The sequence below is a fragment of the Hippocampus zosterae genome, chromosome 17 (assembly GCF_025434085.1).
Source record: "Hippocampus zosterae strain Florida chromosome 17, ASM2543408v3, whole genome shotgun sequence".
Lineage (NCBI taxonomy): Eukaryota > Metazoa > Chordata > Actinopteri > Syngnathiformes > Syngnathidae > Hippocampus > Hippocampus zosterae.
The window spans coordinates 3,823,993-3,838,058 of record NC_067467.1 but is presented as its reverse complement, the minus strand read 5'-3'; the positions used below and the strand labels follow the sequence as shown (position 1 = coordinate 3,838,058).

At 45.9% G+C, this 14,066-nt stretch overlaps 1 protein-coding gene across 2 annotated transcripts in view; it reads right to left on the bottom strand.

Moving 5' to 3' along the window:
* The window catches only part of LOC127589996 (protein phosphatase 1 regulatory subunit 29), a 41,481-nt gene extending 33,510 nt beyond the window's left edge, over positions 1 to 7,971 (bottom strand). The window contains exon 1 of one of the 2 annotated variants that reach the window (XM_052049363.1): positions 7,808 to 7,971. The gene's annotated coding sequence lies outside the window, so the exon portion shown is untranslated. The remainder of the gene's footprint in view (positions 1 to 7,807) is intronic. The other variant, XM_052049364.1, reaches the window with a different exon arrangement.
* Between the last annotated feature and the right edge of the window lie 6,095 nt (positions 7,972 to 14,066).

The following is a 14,066-nucleotide window of genomic DNA, read 5'->3' as shown; positions in this document are numbered from 1 at the left end:
TTTTTTGTTTTTTTTACGACAAGGAACACAAGTAGCCTCTTCCATCTGTATTGCAAAGGAGGCCCTGCCTACTGACAAGCTACAGTAAAAAAAGCAACCACCCCCCCCAAAAAAAAAACTGGCCACGAAAAAAAAAAAACATTCACCTTATTATCATTCAAACATGAAAGGGGCAGTATGTAAAAATAAATCGATTTTTTCATACAATACATTGACCATTTCAATGATTGAATGTCCAACTCAAAAACAAAATGAGCACATTTTCTGAAGGCTGTGTCACAACGTTAAAATGCAAACGGACGCTTCCGTCGGACACGTCGAACCATCCTCGCTAAGCTGTGCCATCAACGCGCGTACGGAATGCGGAACCCGTTTAGGAAAGTGCAGACGCACGGATAAAATATTCACAACTATGATCTTAGCACGCTGATCTGAATAGTGAAAGATGAATTGCGAGGTTGTGTGTGGACGACTGGACTTGATAAGTGTGTGTCTGGGTTTGAGAAAAGTGCGCGAGTGAGTATTTGCGAATGAGCGAAAGGGCTCAGTGCTAACAACGGGTCGTGCTCGAGTGGGAAATGATTGTACAGCACAGATGCCACGTGAATCTAGGCCAGTAGACAAAAAAAAAAGCGATATTCCATTGCCGAGTCTGAAGTCTTTCCGTATATTTCTTTTTTTGTTCGATGCGTTTGCCCTTTCATCCTCATCAAGCTTTTACCATGACATTTCTGGATGCACAGCACTCATTCATTCATTCACAGACTCACTCACCCACTCGCCTTGCTGCACGTTCTGATGCTCACTTCTTCTCACTTTGCTAACACTCATATATTTCCCACACGTTGAAATATTTATCTGATGGTTGGGGTAAGTGGTGGTGGGTAGTTGAGGAGGGAGGGGAGGTTTTTCGGGCTGCTGGCACGAAAGATGGGTGGTGGCAGATGGTCATGACTGAACACGCGTACGGTTCACACACACATTCCTGTCAACAGTGACAAATCGGTGCCGGTGTATCATTCCTTGAAATTTACAAACAGTAAAAGGATTTGAAGACATCATGACTCGGAGCAGTTTCTTAAGATGTTTTGCTTAAATGGATATGAAAAAAAAGAATGTTTAAAAAAAAAGGGGGGGAAATATGAAGAAATCAATTTCTTTACAATTATTAATCCGGAAAATAAGACGTTATATATATATATATATAGGGCGGCCCGGTAGTCCAGTGGTTAGCACGTCGGCTTCACAGTGCAGAGGTACCGGGTTCGATTCCAGCTCCTGCCTCTCTGTGTGGAGTTTGCATGTTCTCCCCGGGCCTGCGTGGGTTTTCTCCGGGTGCTCCGGTTTCCTCCCACATTCCAAAAACATGCATGGCAGGCTGATTGGACGCTCTAAATTGTCCCTAGGTGTGAATGTGAGCGTGGATGGTTGTTCGTCTCTGTGTGCCCTGCGATTGGCTGGCAACTGATCCAGGGTGTCCCCCGCCTACTGCCCGAAGACGGCTGGGATAGGCTCCAGCACCCCCCGCGACCCTAGTGAGGATTGAGCGGTTCAGAAAATGGATGGATGGGTATAATATAAATTGCACCTTGCATGAGTCATACGCGTCTTCCTCAAGAAGTCACACATGAAAAGTCGTCCCCATGCTAGCCTTCGCCAATGAAAAGTCGCTCGCCCTGAAATTTCACCCGAAAGCCAAATATCCCGATCTTTTTGCGAGTAGTGTATCTGTTTCAAGCCTGCGGTAGTTAAAATTACAAATCGGTCGCCGGGGAGCTTTTTTTGCACACCGTGACAACGAAGGCGCTCTAAAGCTAGCTTGAAGCCCCGGTTGACATTCGCTGTCAAGTCAGAACTAAAGCACAAATGATAGCGCGGATGTCCGCGCATCAGCGCCACACACGGTCACGCACTGCATCAACCAACATCTTCCATCAAGCAGACGCAGATTAGTAGCGCCTCCTTTCCCGGATAACAGCTTGTCGCCATCCAACACGGGTCATGACGCGGCACTTTGTCACCGTGCTCGCACATAGACCTGCTTTGTTTTTGTTCATACTTATCAAGATGCCAGAGGGGAAATCATCAGGAGTTCATGTGGAACAGAGATGACTGAAAATTGTCATGATGTTAAAATAACGCTGAGAGGGACCCGCCGCTCCCCCCCCCACCCCCCACCCCATGTGACAATGTGAAGCTCTTTAATAGGTGAATGTCTATGCCAGCGGCTGGTGTAAATGAAGCAAATTGACCGCTCATTATGTCGGAGCTCTCAGACCGGATTTAGCGAGCATCTGTTGAGCCTCGGGAGCTCAACCTCAGCGTGCAATTTTAGATTGCTTTGGACGGAGTTACTGTCTTTCGTAGCAGTTTCATAGATTTGTTTTATTTGACAACAAACTCAACTATTTTGTTTTTTTATATCGTTGCTAACAAAGTAAAATGGTGGGTGGTGACATTCCGATCTGGACTGATTTCAACCCCAATGCTGAACTTGACCATCCATCCATTTTCCGATCCGCTTATCCTCACGAGGGTCGCGGGACGTGCTGGAACCTATCCCAGCTGTCTTTGGGTGGTAGGCAGGGTACACCCTGAACTGGTCGCCAACCAATTGCAGGGCACACATAGACAAACAACCATTTACACTCACAAGCCCACCTATGGACAATTTAGAGCGTTCCATTAGCCTGCCACGCATGGTTTTGGGACATGGGAGGAAACCAGAACACCCGGAGAAAACCCACACAGGCACAGGGAGAACATGCAAACCCCACACGGGAAGGCCGGAGCCGGAATCGAACCCGGCGGCTCTGCACCGTGAGGTCAACTCGCTAACCACTGGATCACCGGACCGAGAGGTTTTGGGTCATCGGGACAAGTTCATGCGATCTACAAAAAACGCGTCTTGGAAATTGAAGAGAAGTGTGCCACTCAATGAGCAGTCCCCGGTTTGAATCCAGCCCGCTGACCAAATACTGCAGCTATAGGCAAACCAATGTGGTGCTTTGATTGATAGGCGAGGAAGAAGGTCCGAAAGAGGCCGTCACAACACAGCTGGCATTCAAGAATCTCCACTTAGGTCACGCTAAACGGGTCTCGCATTTAAAGAGCACCTCAAACTCCCTCTCCAGTGCCGCTTAATTCAAGGTGCCATGGGAGAAATGTTAACGACATTTTCTTCTCGCTCGATGATATTTCAGCATAACCACGGGGGAACTGGGAATTTACCTTGCAATCTTTCAAATCCGAGACAGCCGCTAACTGAGCCAAACCTTTTGTGTGTTTCCTCGCCATCTCTTTTTTTTTTTTTTTTTGTCATCCCGCAATTACCGCCGTTGGCCAGCATCTCCGCATTGCTTTGACACAAAAAGACCACAGAGATCACAGCAAATAGGCACATTGACAAAGAGAGTTTGCAAAGGGTTGATGATGGGTTTTCTCCCGTTTCCGTGTTTAAAGCCTGCAGCAAAGCAAATAAAGCAGCATGGCGTCCTCCCGTGACAAGTTGTTGCTGTCCTCTCTTTCAAAACATCGTCAGCGAATCATTGTCAGATGGGGGAGGGGGGTTGGGGGGGGGAGATCAACTACAAGCTCCTGGCATGGAGGGAGTGACTCCAGTTGTGAAACATGACTGTGGTATGGATTGCACTGCAACAACTGAAGACGGTGCATGATGATACCGTGGAGGAGTGTGAATCTGACCCAAGGGTCCCCCCCCCCCCTTGGGATCTTTGCATAATCCCTCCTGTTGGATACAGAAATCAATACGGAGGTTGTGCCTTGGAACGCGGAGCTGGCGGAGGTGGACCAAGCGACCCTGTTGAATACGGGATCAGAAAGACGGTGCAACATAAGATGACATAATGCACATGGAGCACAGCCATCGATCCATTTTTGGAACCGCTTGTCCTCATTCGGTGCTGGGGGGGGAGGGGGGGGGGCTATGGACGAAAGGCGGGGTGCCACCCTGGTCTGGCTGCTGGCCAATCGCAGGCTACATATAGACAAACGGCTGCGTGTGGACGTTTTAGTCTTTGTTGATGCAAACGCGAATGTGGGAGGAAGACGCGGTACTTGGAGCGGAGATTTGAACCCCATTCGCCCACCGTATGAAATTAAATATGACGCCAAGAGAAATAATTGTAACCTGTATTCAAAGAGTATGTTTGGCACAAACACAACTTATTACATTGCTTGTGTGTGTGTGTGTGTGTGTGTGTGTGTGTGTGTGGGTGTGAGTGTGTGGGTGTGTGTAGTATGACAAAAAACAACCAAACTGGCATTTGAAGAGAGTTGTGTTGATGTTTTATGGCCAATGTACAATTTTTGAATACATTCTCCAAAAGAAAGAGGGACAAAAGAATTCATCTATTCCAGCAGGTAACCGCGTGTCTTTTCTTTCTTTGACTAATCACATGCGCTGTAACGGAACTAACGACCCGCCAAATTCGCTCCATAATTCAATTGACCTGCGCCGTCGGCGTAAATTAATTCGGTCACCAAAGCCCAAAGTGTGTTGGCCTCTCTGAATATCGAGGTCAAAACGCTTAAACGGCGCTAATGGCGGTGGCCATTAGCGCTTCTTAACTTAATCAAATGAAAACCTTCACTGACGTTTGCCCAAAATGTTCGGGGCTGTATCCATTTGTTTGTCCGAGCGCATTTTGCGAGCCGTTTCTGAAACGACGACGATTCATTTGGCTTCTTGCCCGAACAGGTCACTTCTTCTCTGGTGAAAAAAAAAACATAAGGTTGTAGGTGCTGCCATCTAGTGGTGAACACTTATATTTAAACTGCTCCGCTACAGTCAACATTTCTACTACTGCAAACAGCAGCCTCACTTAGTCTTTGATTCCGCTCTCACCATGTGTGCGCACGTACGTGTGTCTGTGTGTATGTTTGTTTGTCTGCCGCATAATATGCATCGGCTCTCGGGAGCACCCCCGACAGACAGAGCAATGAATCCCTTGAATTATGACTAACATAGCTCAATACAGTTCTGATGAATTCCGGATTACAGAGAAACAAGGCAGTGGTTTTGCAAGGTAAGGCGCTCATTCTTCAGGCCTCCCGGGCCTGCCTCTTTTACCGATTTTCCTCTCTCCCTCTCTTCCGCCCCTGGTACGCCACTGATCTGTGATTGCGATTGATCGGAGACGGCTTATCAATCCTCCGCGAGCAACCATCGGGAACGCGTCGGGAAGGAAGGTTCCTGTTGGAGATAAATACAAGGGGGAGGAAATAAACGCAGGGTTTTGGAGGGAGAAATGCGGGTACAAAGTCACTCGGGGGAAAAAAGCAGTGGGCCCAAGGCGGCTCCACTTACATTCCCTGTGTCGCTCATGAATTCGAGTGGGCGTGGCCATTGATTGATGGCAAAGGTTTTAGGAGGGGGTGGCACTATTGACTGTGGTGAGAGCAAATTTACAACTCTCTCAGAGATGCCATACATGTTGCCAGGAAAGAGTCATCTTGTATTCTAAGGCTCGTGTACGTATGATTGATTACTGATCAGGGCTAATGTCCGATTGGCAAATGCCTCTTGTGTTTGATGCACTCAACACTGAATCCTCATTTTCCTTTAAGCACTTAAAAAAAAAAAAAAACGTCATCCTCTCTTTATGCAAGTTTTGAAACCCAAGGAGGTAGCATTTTAATTATTCACGATTGCATTGCAAACTATCAACAAGAAGCTTTGATGACTACTCGAGGAGCAATTGACAACTCCCCAGAGCGCTTCATAGCAGCTTTGTTTTTTGAAATTAGTTTCCATGTCAGGGTATTCGACTCAAACGCTGCATATACACGTGAAGACGCTTTCACCGGGCACGCACTTTTTTGGAATCACATTTAAAAGCTACTCCTTTACAAATATAATAATGCTGTGTTTTGATGGACACTGATTCAAACATAAGCTGAATATTGTGGTTGGAGTTTGCATCGGTGTGGGACTGCACCGTCTTCTACGGAGCCGTTGGGAACATTTTAACGTATTAAAGGAAAATTGTTGAACCGACTCGGTGTGTTTCTGTTGCTCCAACTCTCCGCAATGATAAAGACATCCATCTATTTTCGACAGTCCTCATGAATCTTCCTTCGTATTTTTAATGTCTCACGACAACATTCTCTTTTCACTTGTCCATGTGCAGTGTCGTATGCATCACGTCACCAAAACAACACAGAGACTACCTGTTACCATTGCGATAGGTCGAATGACGTTTTACGAGTTTAAGACAACCTGCGATGCTAATTAGAGAACACACCTTGTTTGAACACATCCATTTAATCGAATGATTTTGATTATTTTTACGTTTTCTAGGGTTAGCATCATTGTTGTCATGTTTCTTTTTTTTTTTTATATATAAGTCTGTTGAGCTGCAATGTTTGCTTTTCATTGATTAATGATGTTTTTTTTATTGCATTTAGTATAGAGATTTTGTTTTTCTCTGCTTGATTATTTTAATTTCATTTTATTGGACTCGCGTGCTGTTTTAACTCAAACATTTTTTTTCACACAACCACCACTGAGTGGGAACTGAACCCCCACTGCCTGCGCCAAATACAGGGCGTGTAGCGTCCGACTACGACACCATCAAAATTGGGTATCATTTAGGCTAGTTTTGAACCTTAGAAGACTGTGCCAGTGTACCTAATGGAACGTCCTTCCACCTTCGTTGGACTGCAATCGTGTTGAACTATAAATACATGCTATTGTGTCCCTCCCCAACCCCCAAATGACTAATGCGATCAGAATGTGTTTGCTCTAATATGATCAAGCACGCATGTGCATAATCAAGCATGCAATCTCCCCAGCATTAGGGAAAGAGGGGGGCTGGGGGATGGGGGGGTGCACAGCCCGCCAACGTGCTGGCTCAGCACTGTGCGCTCTCCATGGTCCTGAACTTCCTCAGTCAGTGTATGGAAAACATAAATGTCACCATTTTATAATCCAAACAATCCAAGCAGAGGCACGTTTAAGATATTCTTGGAGCTCAGATCTTCTTGCTTGCCTGCCCATCCAAAATGTGTGGGCGGGCAGTATCTGCGTGCACCGGACACTGTTGCTGCCGGTGTCGGGAATCTCTCACTCTCACTCACTCACTGGCATGCACACAATCTCGCACAGACACAGGAGTGCTCAAAGCAGCTGACACCCAAGCCCTCATTGCAGGTGAAGCGTGTGTGTGTGTGTGTGTGTGTGTGTGTGTGTGTGTGTGCGCGCAAATCATCACCGCTGTTGAGCTCTGGCCATTCACCCTCAAACACACACACACACGCATACTCACTCACTGGCAGTTTTATCCCCTGCGTGATTCCTCCCACGACTCCAAATCCCTCTTGCACATCTGTCCATGGCGCAGCCCGTCCAATCTTTCTTTCGCTGCACCGCCCCCCCCCCCCTTCCTAAGACCCCCACACCCCCCACCCCTCTAGTCCCATCCCACCCATTCGCAACCACCCCCTGCCAGACTCATTCCTTTCCTGACTTTAAATCAATGCTCGTTTTAACCATGCCGAAATCGCCTTGCGGTGCACGGGATCAACTAGAGCAAAGAAGAAGGAACAAGCCCACATGGGTCAGTCGCCAACACTGTTCGGATGCTTAACGCTGAACCCACGCTGCTGTCAATCAGGATGAAAAATAACCAAATACTGCAGGAAGAGAGCTCAAGTCAGCAGAGAGAGAAGTCTCGAGTGCAGGTGGCATGATCCCTCTTACAGCAATCATCATTGCAATGCTTTATATCATTTAAAAAGGGTACAGGGTGGTCATATAAAGATGGAATAGATCTGACAACAGTACCTTTGCTTGTTTCCTCTCCAAACTGTGCGTCCATTTGGCTGAAGCTGGGGGGGAAAAAAAAAAGAGAAGGGAGATTATTCTCTTTTTCTCATCTCCGCTGTAACGTCGCAGGCTCAGCAGTAGCGGCAGCGCGGCGGTATCGAGGATGACTGCGAGAGAGGGAGAGCGAGAGAAAGAGAGAGAGGGAGAGAGAGAGCGAGGGAAAGAGTTGCATCACAATAGAAGTCTGTCTCCCTTTCTTAGTCTCGCACCCTCCCAAACAAAAAGAAAAATATCCTATTTAGATATGAACAGATGTGTCGATTACGTACTCTTGCGTAATCTATAAGCGCCAACACAACAAATGTAGCAATCTGCCTTTAAATAGACGATGATGCTCCGATACGGTTGAAATGGTATGAAGTAATTGTGGCTATTGCTAGTGTCAAACTAAAGGCCAAGGGGACAGACATGATTTTTTAAAATTATTATATCATGTTATGTATTTATGAAATATGTTATGATATCATCTATTAATATTAAATATGTATTATACAGGGCGGCCCGGTAGTCCAGTGGTTAGCACGTCGGCTTCACAGTGCAGAGGTACCGGGTTCGATTCCAGCTCCGGCCTCCCTGTGTGGAGTTTGCATGTTCTCCCCGGGCCTGCGTGGGTTTTCTCCGGGTGCTCCGGTTTCCTCCCACATTCCAAAAACATGCGTGGCAGGCTGATTGAACACTCCAAATTGTCCCTAGGTGTGAGTGTGAGCGTGGATGGTTGTTCGTCTATGTGTGCCCTGCGATTGGCTGGCAACCGATTCAGGGTGTCCCCCGCCTACTGCCCGGAGACGGCTGGGATGGGCTCCAGCACCCCCCGCGACCCTATCAAGCGGTACGGAAGATGAATGAATGAATGAATGTATTATACATTATGACTCATTCTCTCTGTAATTAACTCCTCCCTGTCCACTGGCTCTGTTCCCCCTGCCCTCTCACTCGCCTCTGTGACACCTGTCCTCAAAAAACTCAATTTTGACCCTGACATCCCACAAAACTATCGTAACATTAAAAAAAACAAAAAACTTTTCAATCCAGCTCCTGATCCCATCACAGAAACAGCCCTTCTTCAAGTCGCCCACTCCCTCAACATTCTCATCTTACTTAACCTCAGTGCCGCTTTTGATGTAATAAATCACTCCATCCTCCTCACCCGCCTTGCGTCTTCCATTAACATCACCGGCACTGCTCTCTCTTGGTTAAAATCTGACCTCACCGACCGCCACTACTTCATCATCAGCATGAATAAATCTCAGTCCAACACAGCCCCTGTCCCCCAAGGTGTCCCGCAAGGCTCAATGCAGAGACATCTAATTTTGTAGATTGTAAACGTCCCATTCATTGAATTTGGCTAATTTCCCGCAGCCCACCTGATGATTCGTCATGGCACATTAAAGTGCCACGGCGCAGTGGCAGAGAAAAATAATTTAGAATTATATATCCTAAAAGGAATCTCAATCTACTCGTTCCCACGCTGAAGGAAAGGAACTCGCTGAAGGTGTGATCATAGTCAATTAACACTCCCTCGTCCTCATTTCTCACTCAGTACTTTCTCGCTCACAGCAGCAGGCGTGCACGCGCAAAGGAATATGTGCACAGCTCATTAACTCGCCCTCGTTCCCTCTCCATCTTTTTTTTCTCTTCCACGGGAAGACTGTTTGCTCCAGAGACTGACACGGCATTGAAACACTCATTAATATTTGCTCATTATCAGTGCTTCGAGTGTGAAACAATAGCACAATATCTTGTCTTGGCAGGACGCTCGACAAAGCCGTTATCTATCGCCGCTACTGCGAGGACGTGTGGTCATGTGTGATGAGGTGCGAAATGGTATCGCACACAATGGGAGACTTTGTGTGTCTCATAGAGCCGTGATATAATATAATTCATTTCTGCCATCAATGGTAGTTTATTACTGCTGGCCTGACTGTCCCATGCATTGATCAAACCTAAGAGACGTCCAAAAAGCTAAGACAAACAGCATTTATAACTTGGAAAATCATGCTCTAATAATCCCAGCTGCATCCGCTGAGAGATGCTCGGTGCGTTCGCTGCGGCAGTGTCGCCTAGGAAGACAATCACAAGACAGAAACAACAACTGAAAGCCCATATGAGTCAAGCGGCAAATGTTCCTCTTTAGTCATCCGCTACTTTTGTGCATTTGGAACATTTAATCCTCTGGCATTATTTTTTGATGAGCACAGCACCTTATCAGACATGTCATGTTTTTCCAAGCATTTTGGGATTACTGGTGCGTGACAAAATGGAAACCGCTTCAATTTTCAGAAAATTGGCCAAGAGACTAAGGTTCTTCAAGATTTCAGATCATATTGTTCAAAGGTAAAGCAGAACCATTCGTCCATTTCTTCATTTTCAATACAATGTATCCTCTTCTGGATCCCTGGAGCATTGAGCACCTGACTTCAGGCAAAAAAAAAACACCACACCCTGGATTGATCACCAGCCAATCACACGGCACATACTGGGCTCTGTTTTTATATATGCGGCAGTGCTGGCATATCCTGCGTCATGCCTCTTCAGTGGCTGCGCATGGCTGTCCAGGTTACGCATAGTGGGTGCGTCAGAAGCCAAGATGGGAGAATTGCCACAGCTTGAAGGTGCACGTTAAAAGGGAATGAGAGGAGCTGCTTTGATTGGTTGCAAATTGACTTGGCTATGTTCATGCCCACAGCGGCGCAAACCTCCCATTTTCAAATAAGCCGTCGTGTGAGCGTCTGTGAAGTTACCAATACCCAATCTAACCTGCCTCGGCACAGATTTAGACCATGCGCCACACCGGTCACAAAAATCGGGGTCATTGAGAGAAACTTTCACAATCATATTCATACCGGACAGTGTTGAATTGATATTAATTACTTGATGGCCGTTTTTTCAATATAAAATTGTTTGTACTGTCATAGCCCAATGCAAATTTTAATTACATTGGGCAATGACTACATATGATATTTGACTCAGCGATATTCAGCTTTGGGGTGAAATTTGAAAATGTTTTTGTTCAATTCATAGATCAAACACCTGTTGCGAATTTTATCAACTCCTTATGAGAGAACTTACTGGTATTAGAACACTGGTGGACCACAGGTGTTCCAAATCCAATCCTCGAGGGCCTCTATCCTCTTGCTTGCTTAAAGTAGGTCCAATTAAGTCCATCAGTTAATGTTATTACACATTTTAGGTCCATTCTGGCTTTGCAAAGCATAAGATATCATAGTACATATCAAATACTGCACACAATATACTGCTGTCAGAGACAAGCTGAATACAATGAGCTCGGTACAGGTTTAATGTGTAGGAGGAAGGAACCAAAGGCAGTCAGAGAAACCAAACCAAGGGCTACTGCAAGGTCGGACACAACAGTCTGGTAGCAAGGAAAGTCGCTGACAAACTGGCAATGGGCAGATTGTCGGACTGGCCTTTATGTTGCAGAGGAGAGTGCGGCTGACTCGGTGAAGACTGGCAGGTGTGCAGTTGAGACAGGTGCAATGATTGGGGAGATGGCCAGCCCACACTGGAAAACCAAAAACAGGACAGAGGGAGGGTCCACACAGTGGTACACTGAGGACTGACGCAATGGATTCTAACACACATTTTGTAGTATAGGGCAGTAGAAGACCCAGTATCAGCGCAATTGATATATTTCTTCCATTTAGTGGTGATTGTTGATATTATAACTGAAAGGTCAAACCCTGTGTATTTGCAGGTCAACCCCCACGGATTTGCATACCCAGAGATTTTTTTCCCCCCAATATTTTTTTTTTCATATTTCGGGTTTTTTCCTGTTCCTCGAAGGATATACAATTTGCCCGACTCGGCTGCAGGCACGTTCACTTGTGACGGCAGAATTGTTTACCGCACGAGGCATTTCAGCAGAGCGGTCTCACGACTCTCATGCTGCGAGTGTGTTGCCATGGTTACCGAGTGTAGTAGTGTGAAGAGAAGCCAAGAGACTCGTACCAACACTGTGCTCTTGTCTCCTTACCATCTCGGACTTGATGTCACTTGCCTGGCATGATTATTTGGAGAGTTTGAAAATGTGTCTGGGCAATGTTTGCACTGGCGCCACTCGGCGACTAGCCTGCTGCAGTCGAGTATGGATGAGAATACTGAAGTATGTACTGTACCGTTCAACTTCGGTTGGAAGGTGCTTAAAGTCCTGTTGCATCATTCCTCATCCGCTGATCGAGAGAGTGGAATTTGAAGGAATCCAACAGTGGAATTTTATCTCATGTTGGTCAATACAAGAGTTTGCAAGAAAAATGTTGCCTTTTCAAAGACCAGTTCTTATTTGATACTGAGAGATGTTATTCTCAATTGTCACCGTCACAAACAGACAGCTTGTAGGTTATCCAAAATATGTGCACCTTTCAGTCACATGGAGTGCATTTCGTCTCCACTTCCAAGTAAAAACACAATAAACAGAGAACTCGCTCCCCAACCCTAGAAAGTATATGTTATAAAGGGTTAGGCGCTCGTTTAAAGCCCTAGTGGAACAAATGTAATGTAAATGATGTCTTGAGCGTGCCATCACTGGCCATGTGAGCCGTGTTCACGTGCATGGACGCACACAAGAGAACCTGGACACCAATGGGACTCGATCGGCTCTCAGGTGGACATGACACTGAGGGCCAGCTGATGCTTGCGGATGTTATGCATCCATAATCATCAGCATCACTGTCTTTGATATGTTCAAAGTCGCTCTGCGGTGCGCTCATGCATATGACTGGACTGATCATTATTTAATTCAGCCTGCTTGTGCCATTGCAGATGCAATTCTATGTTGCAATGTGAGAATAAAAAGATCACAAACACACATGTTCATCATCCCGTTTTCTCACCAGACACCAGCCTATGCCTAGTTTGTCAATTAAATGAGATGATATGCAAGCGCTGTGTGAAAAACGATAGCCTGTCGGAGATGATGATGCTTTAATGGACAATCGATACCGGGGTGAGCTGTTGCGTGACGGGAGCAACGTGTTACAGGTGTGTAAAACTAGCAGTGATCGTCTGGCTTTTAGGGCTATTAAAGGGAACATGTGAATCACACACTGTTCATAAATCAGAGCAGCTGTCGTTTTCAGCTCTTTTGTGACACCTAGCGGTAACCACTGCAAATTACCTCAGTGTTGCTGTTGCGTGTTTTTTTTTTTCGTAAGCTACTGTGTCATTCAAGACAGCTAACACGTAAAAATGCTCTTGAAGCCTGCCAAATAAATGTTGCTGTGACTGAGGAGCGAGTGTGAAGTTATAGCTTTCAGGGAGGAACTTCGACAATGACGGCTTGAATGATTCCCAAAAATCAAATAGCGGCTATTCGTATTGACTGCTGTGTGGTAGGCTTCCACCGAATGACGATGAAAGAACTCATTTGAAAAAAGTAATGATCAAAAAAATAATAATAAAAATAAAACGGACTCCCTTGCAACAAACCTCACAAATTGAAACACTTCCGCACTGGATGACGTCATGCAAACTCAATTCCGAGTCGAAATATTTTACGATGCATCATTTATCAGTAGTGGTAGTGGACTCTCAATTATGTTTAGTCACTTCATAATTCCCGTCCTGCTCTGCCACTGCCTTTACCTGCTCGTGCAAAGAGCTCATTATTGTCACTTTATTTATTTGCTGTTCAGGAAAATGCTTCATGATGCCAAGATGTTGACTTTGACTTGATTTATTATTAATAATATTAAAACGAAAAAAGGTACACATTTTGGAGGTACCAGATTTTCTTTGGACAGAAACAACACAGAGAAATAGGGAAATGCGTAGGGAAATGCCTTCCATTTTTCAGTGTGACAGTGTACAGTGTTTTGGTTTTGTCAGTCCTTTGCATTTGTCTTGCAAAGTAAGACGTACTCACGAACCGCTTGATCCTCACTAGGGTCGCGGGGGGGGGTGCTGGAGCCTATCCCAGCTGTCTTCGGGCAGTAGGCGGGGGACACCCTGAACCGGTTTCCAGCCAATTGCAGGGCACACAGAGATGAACAACCATCCGCGCTCACACCCACACCAAGAGGCCATTTTGAGTGTTCAATCAGCCTGCCACGCATGTTTTTGGAATATGTGAGGAAACCGGAGTACCCGGAGAAAACCCACACAGGCCCGGGGGGAACATGCAAACCCCACACAGGGTGCAGCGGTTTATTTGAATTAAGTGTGCACATTTACATAATTTTATAAGTCACCTCAGATTTCG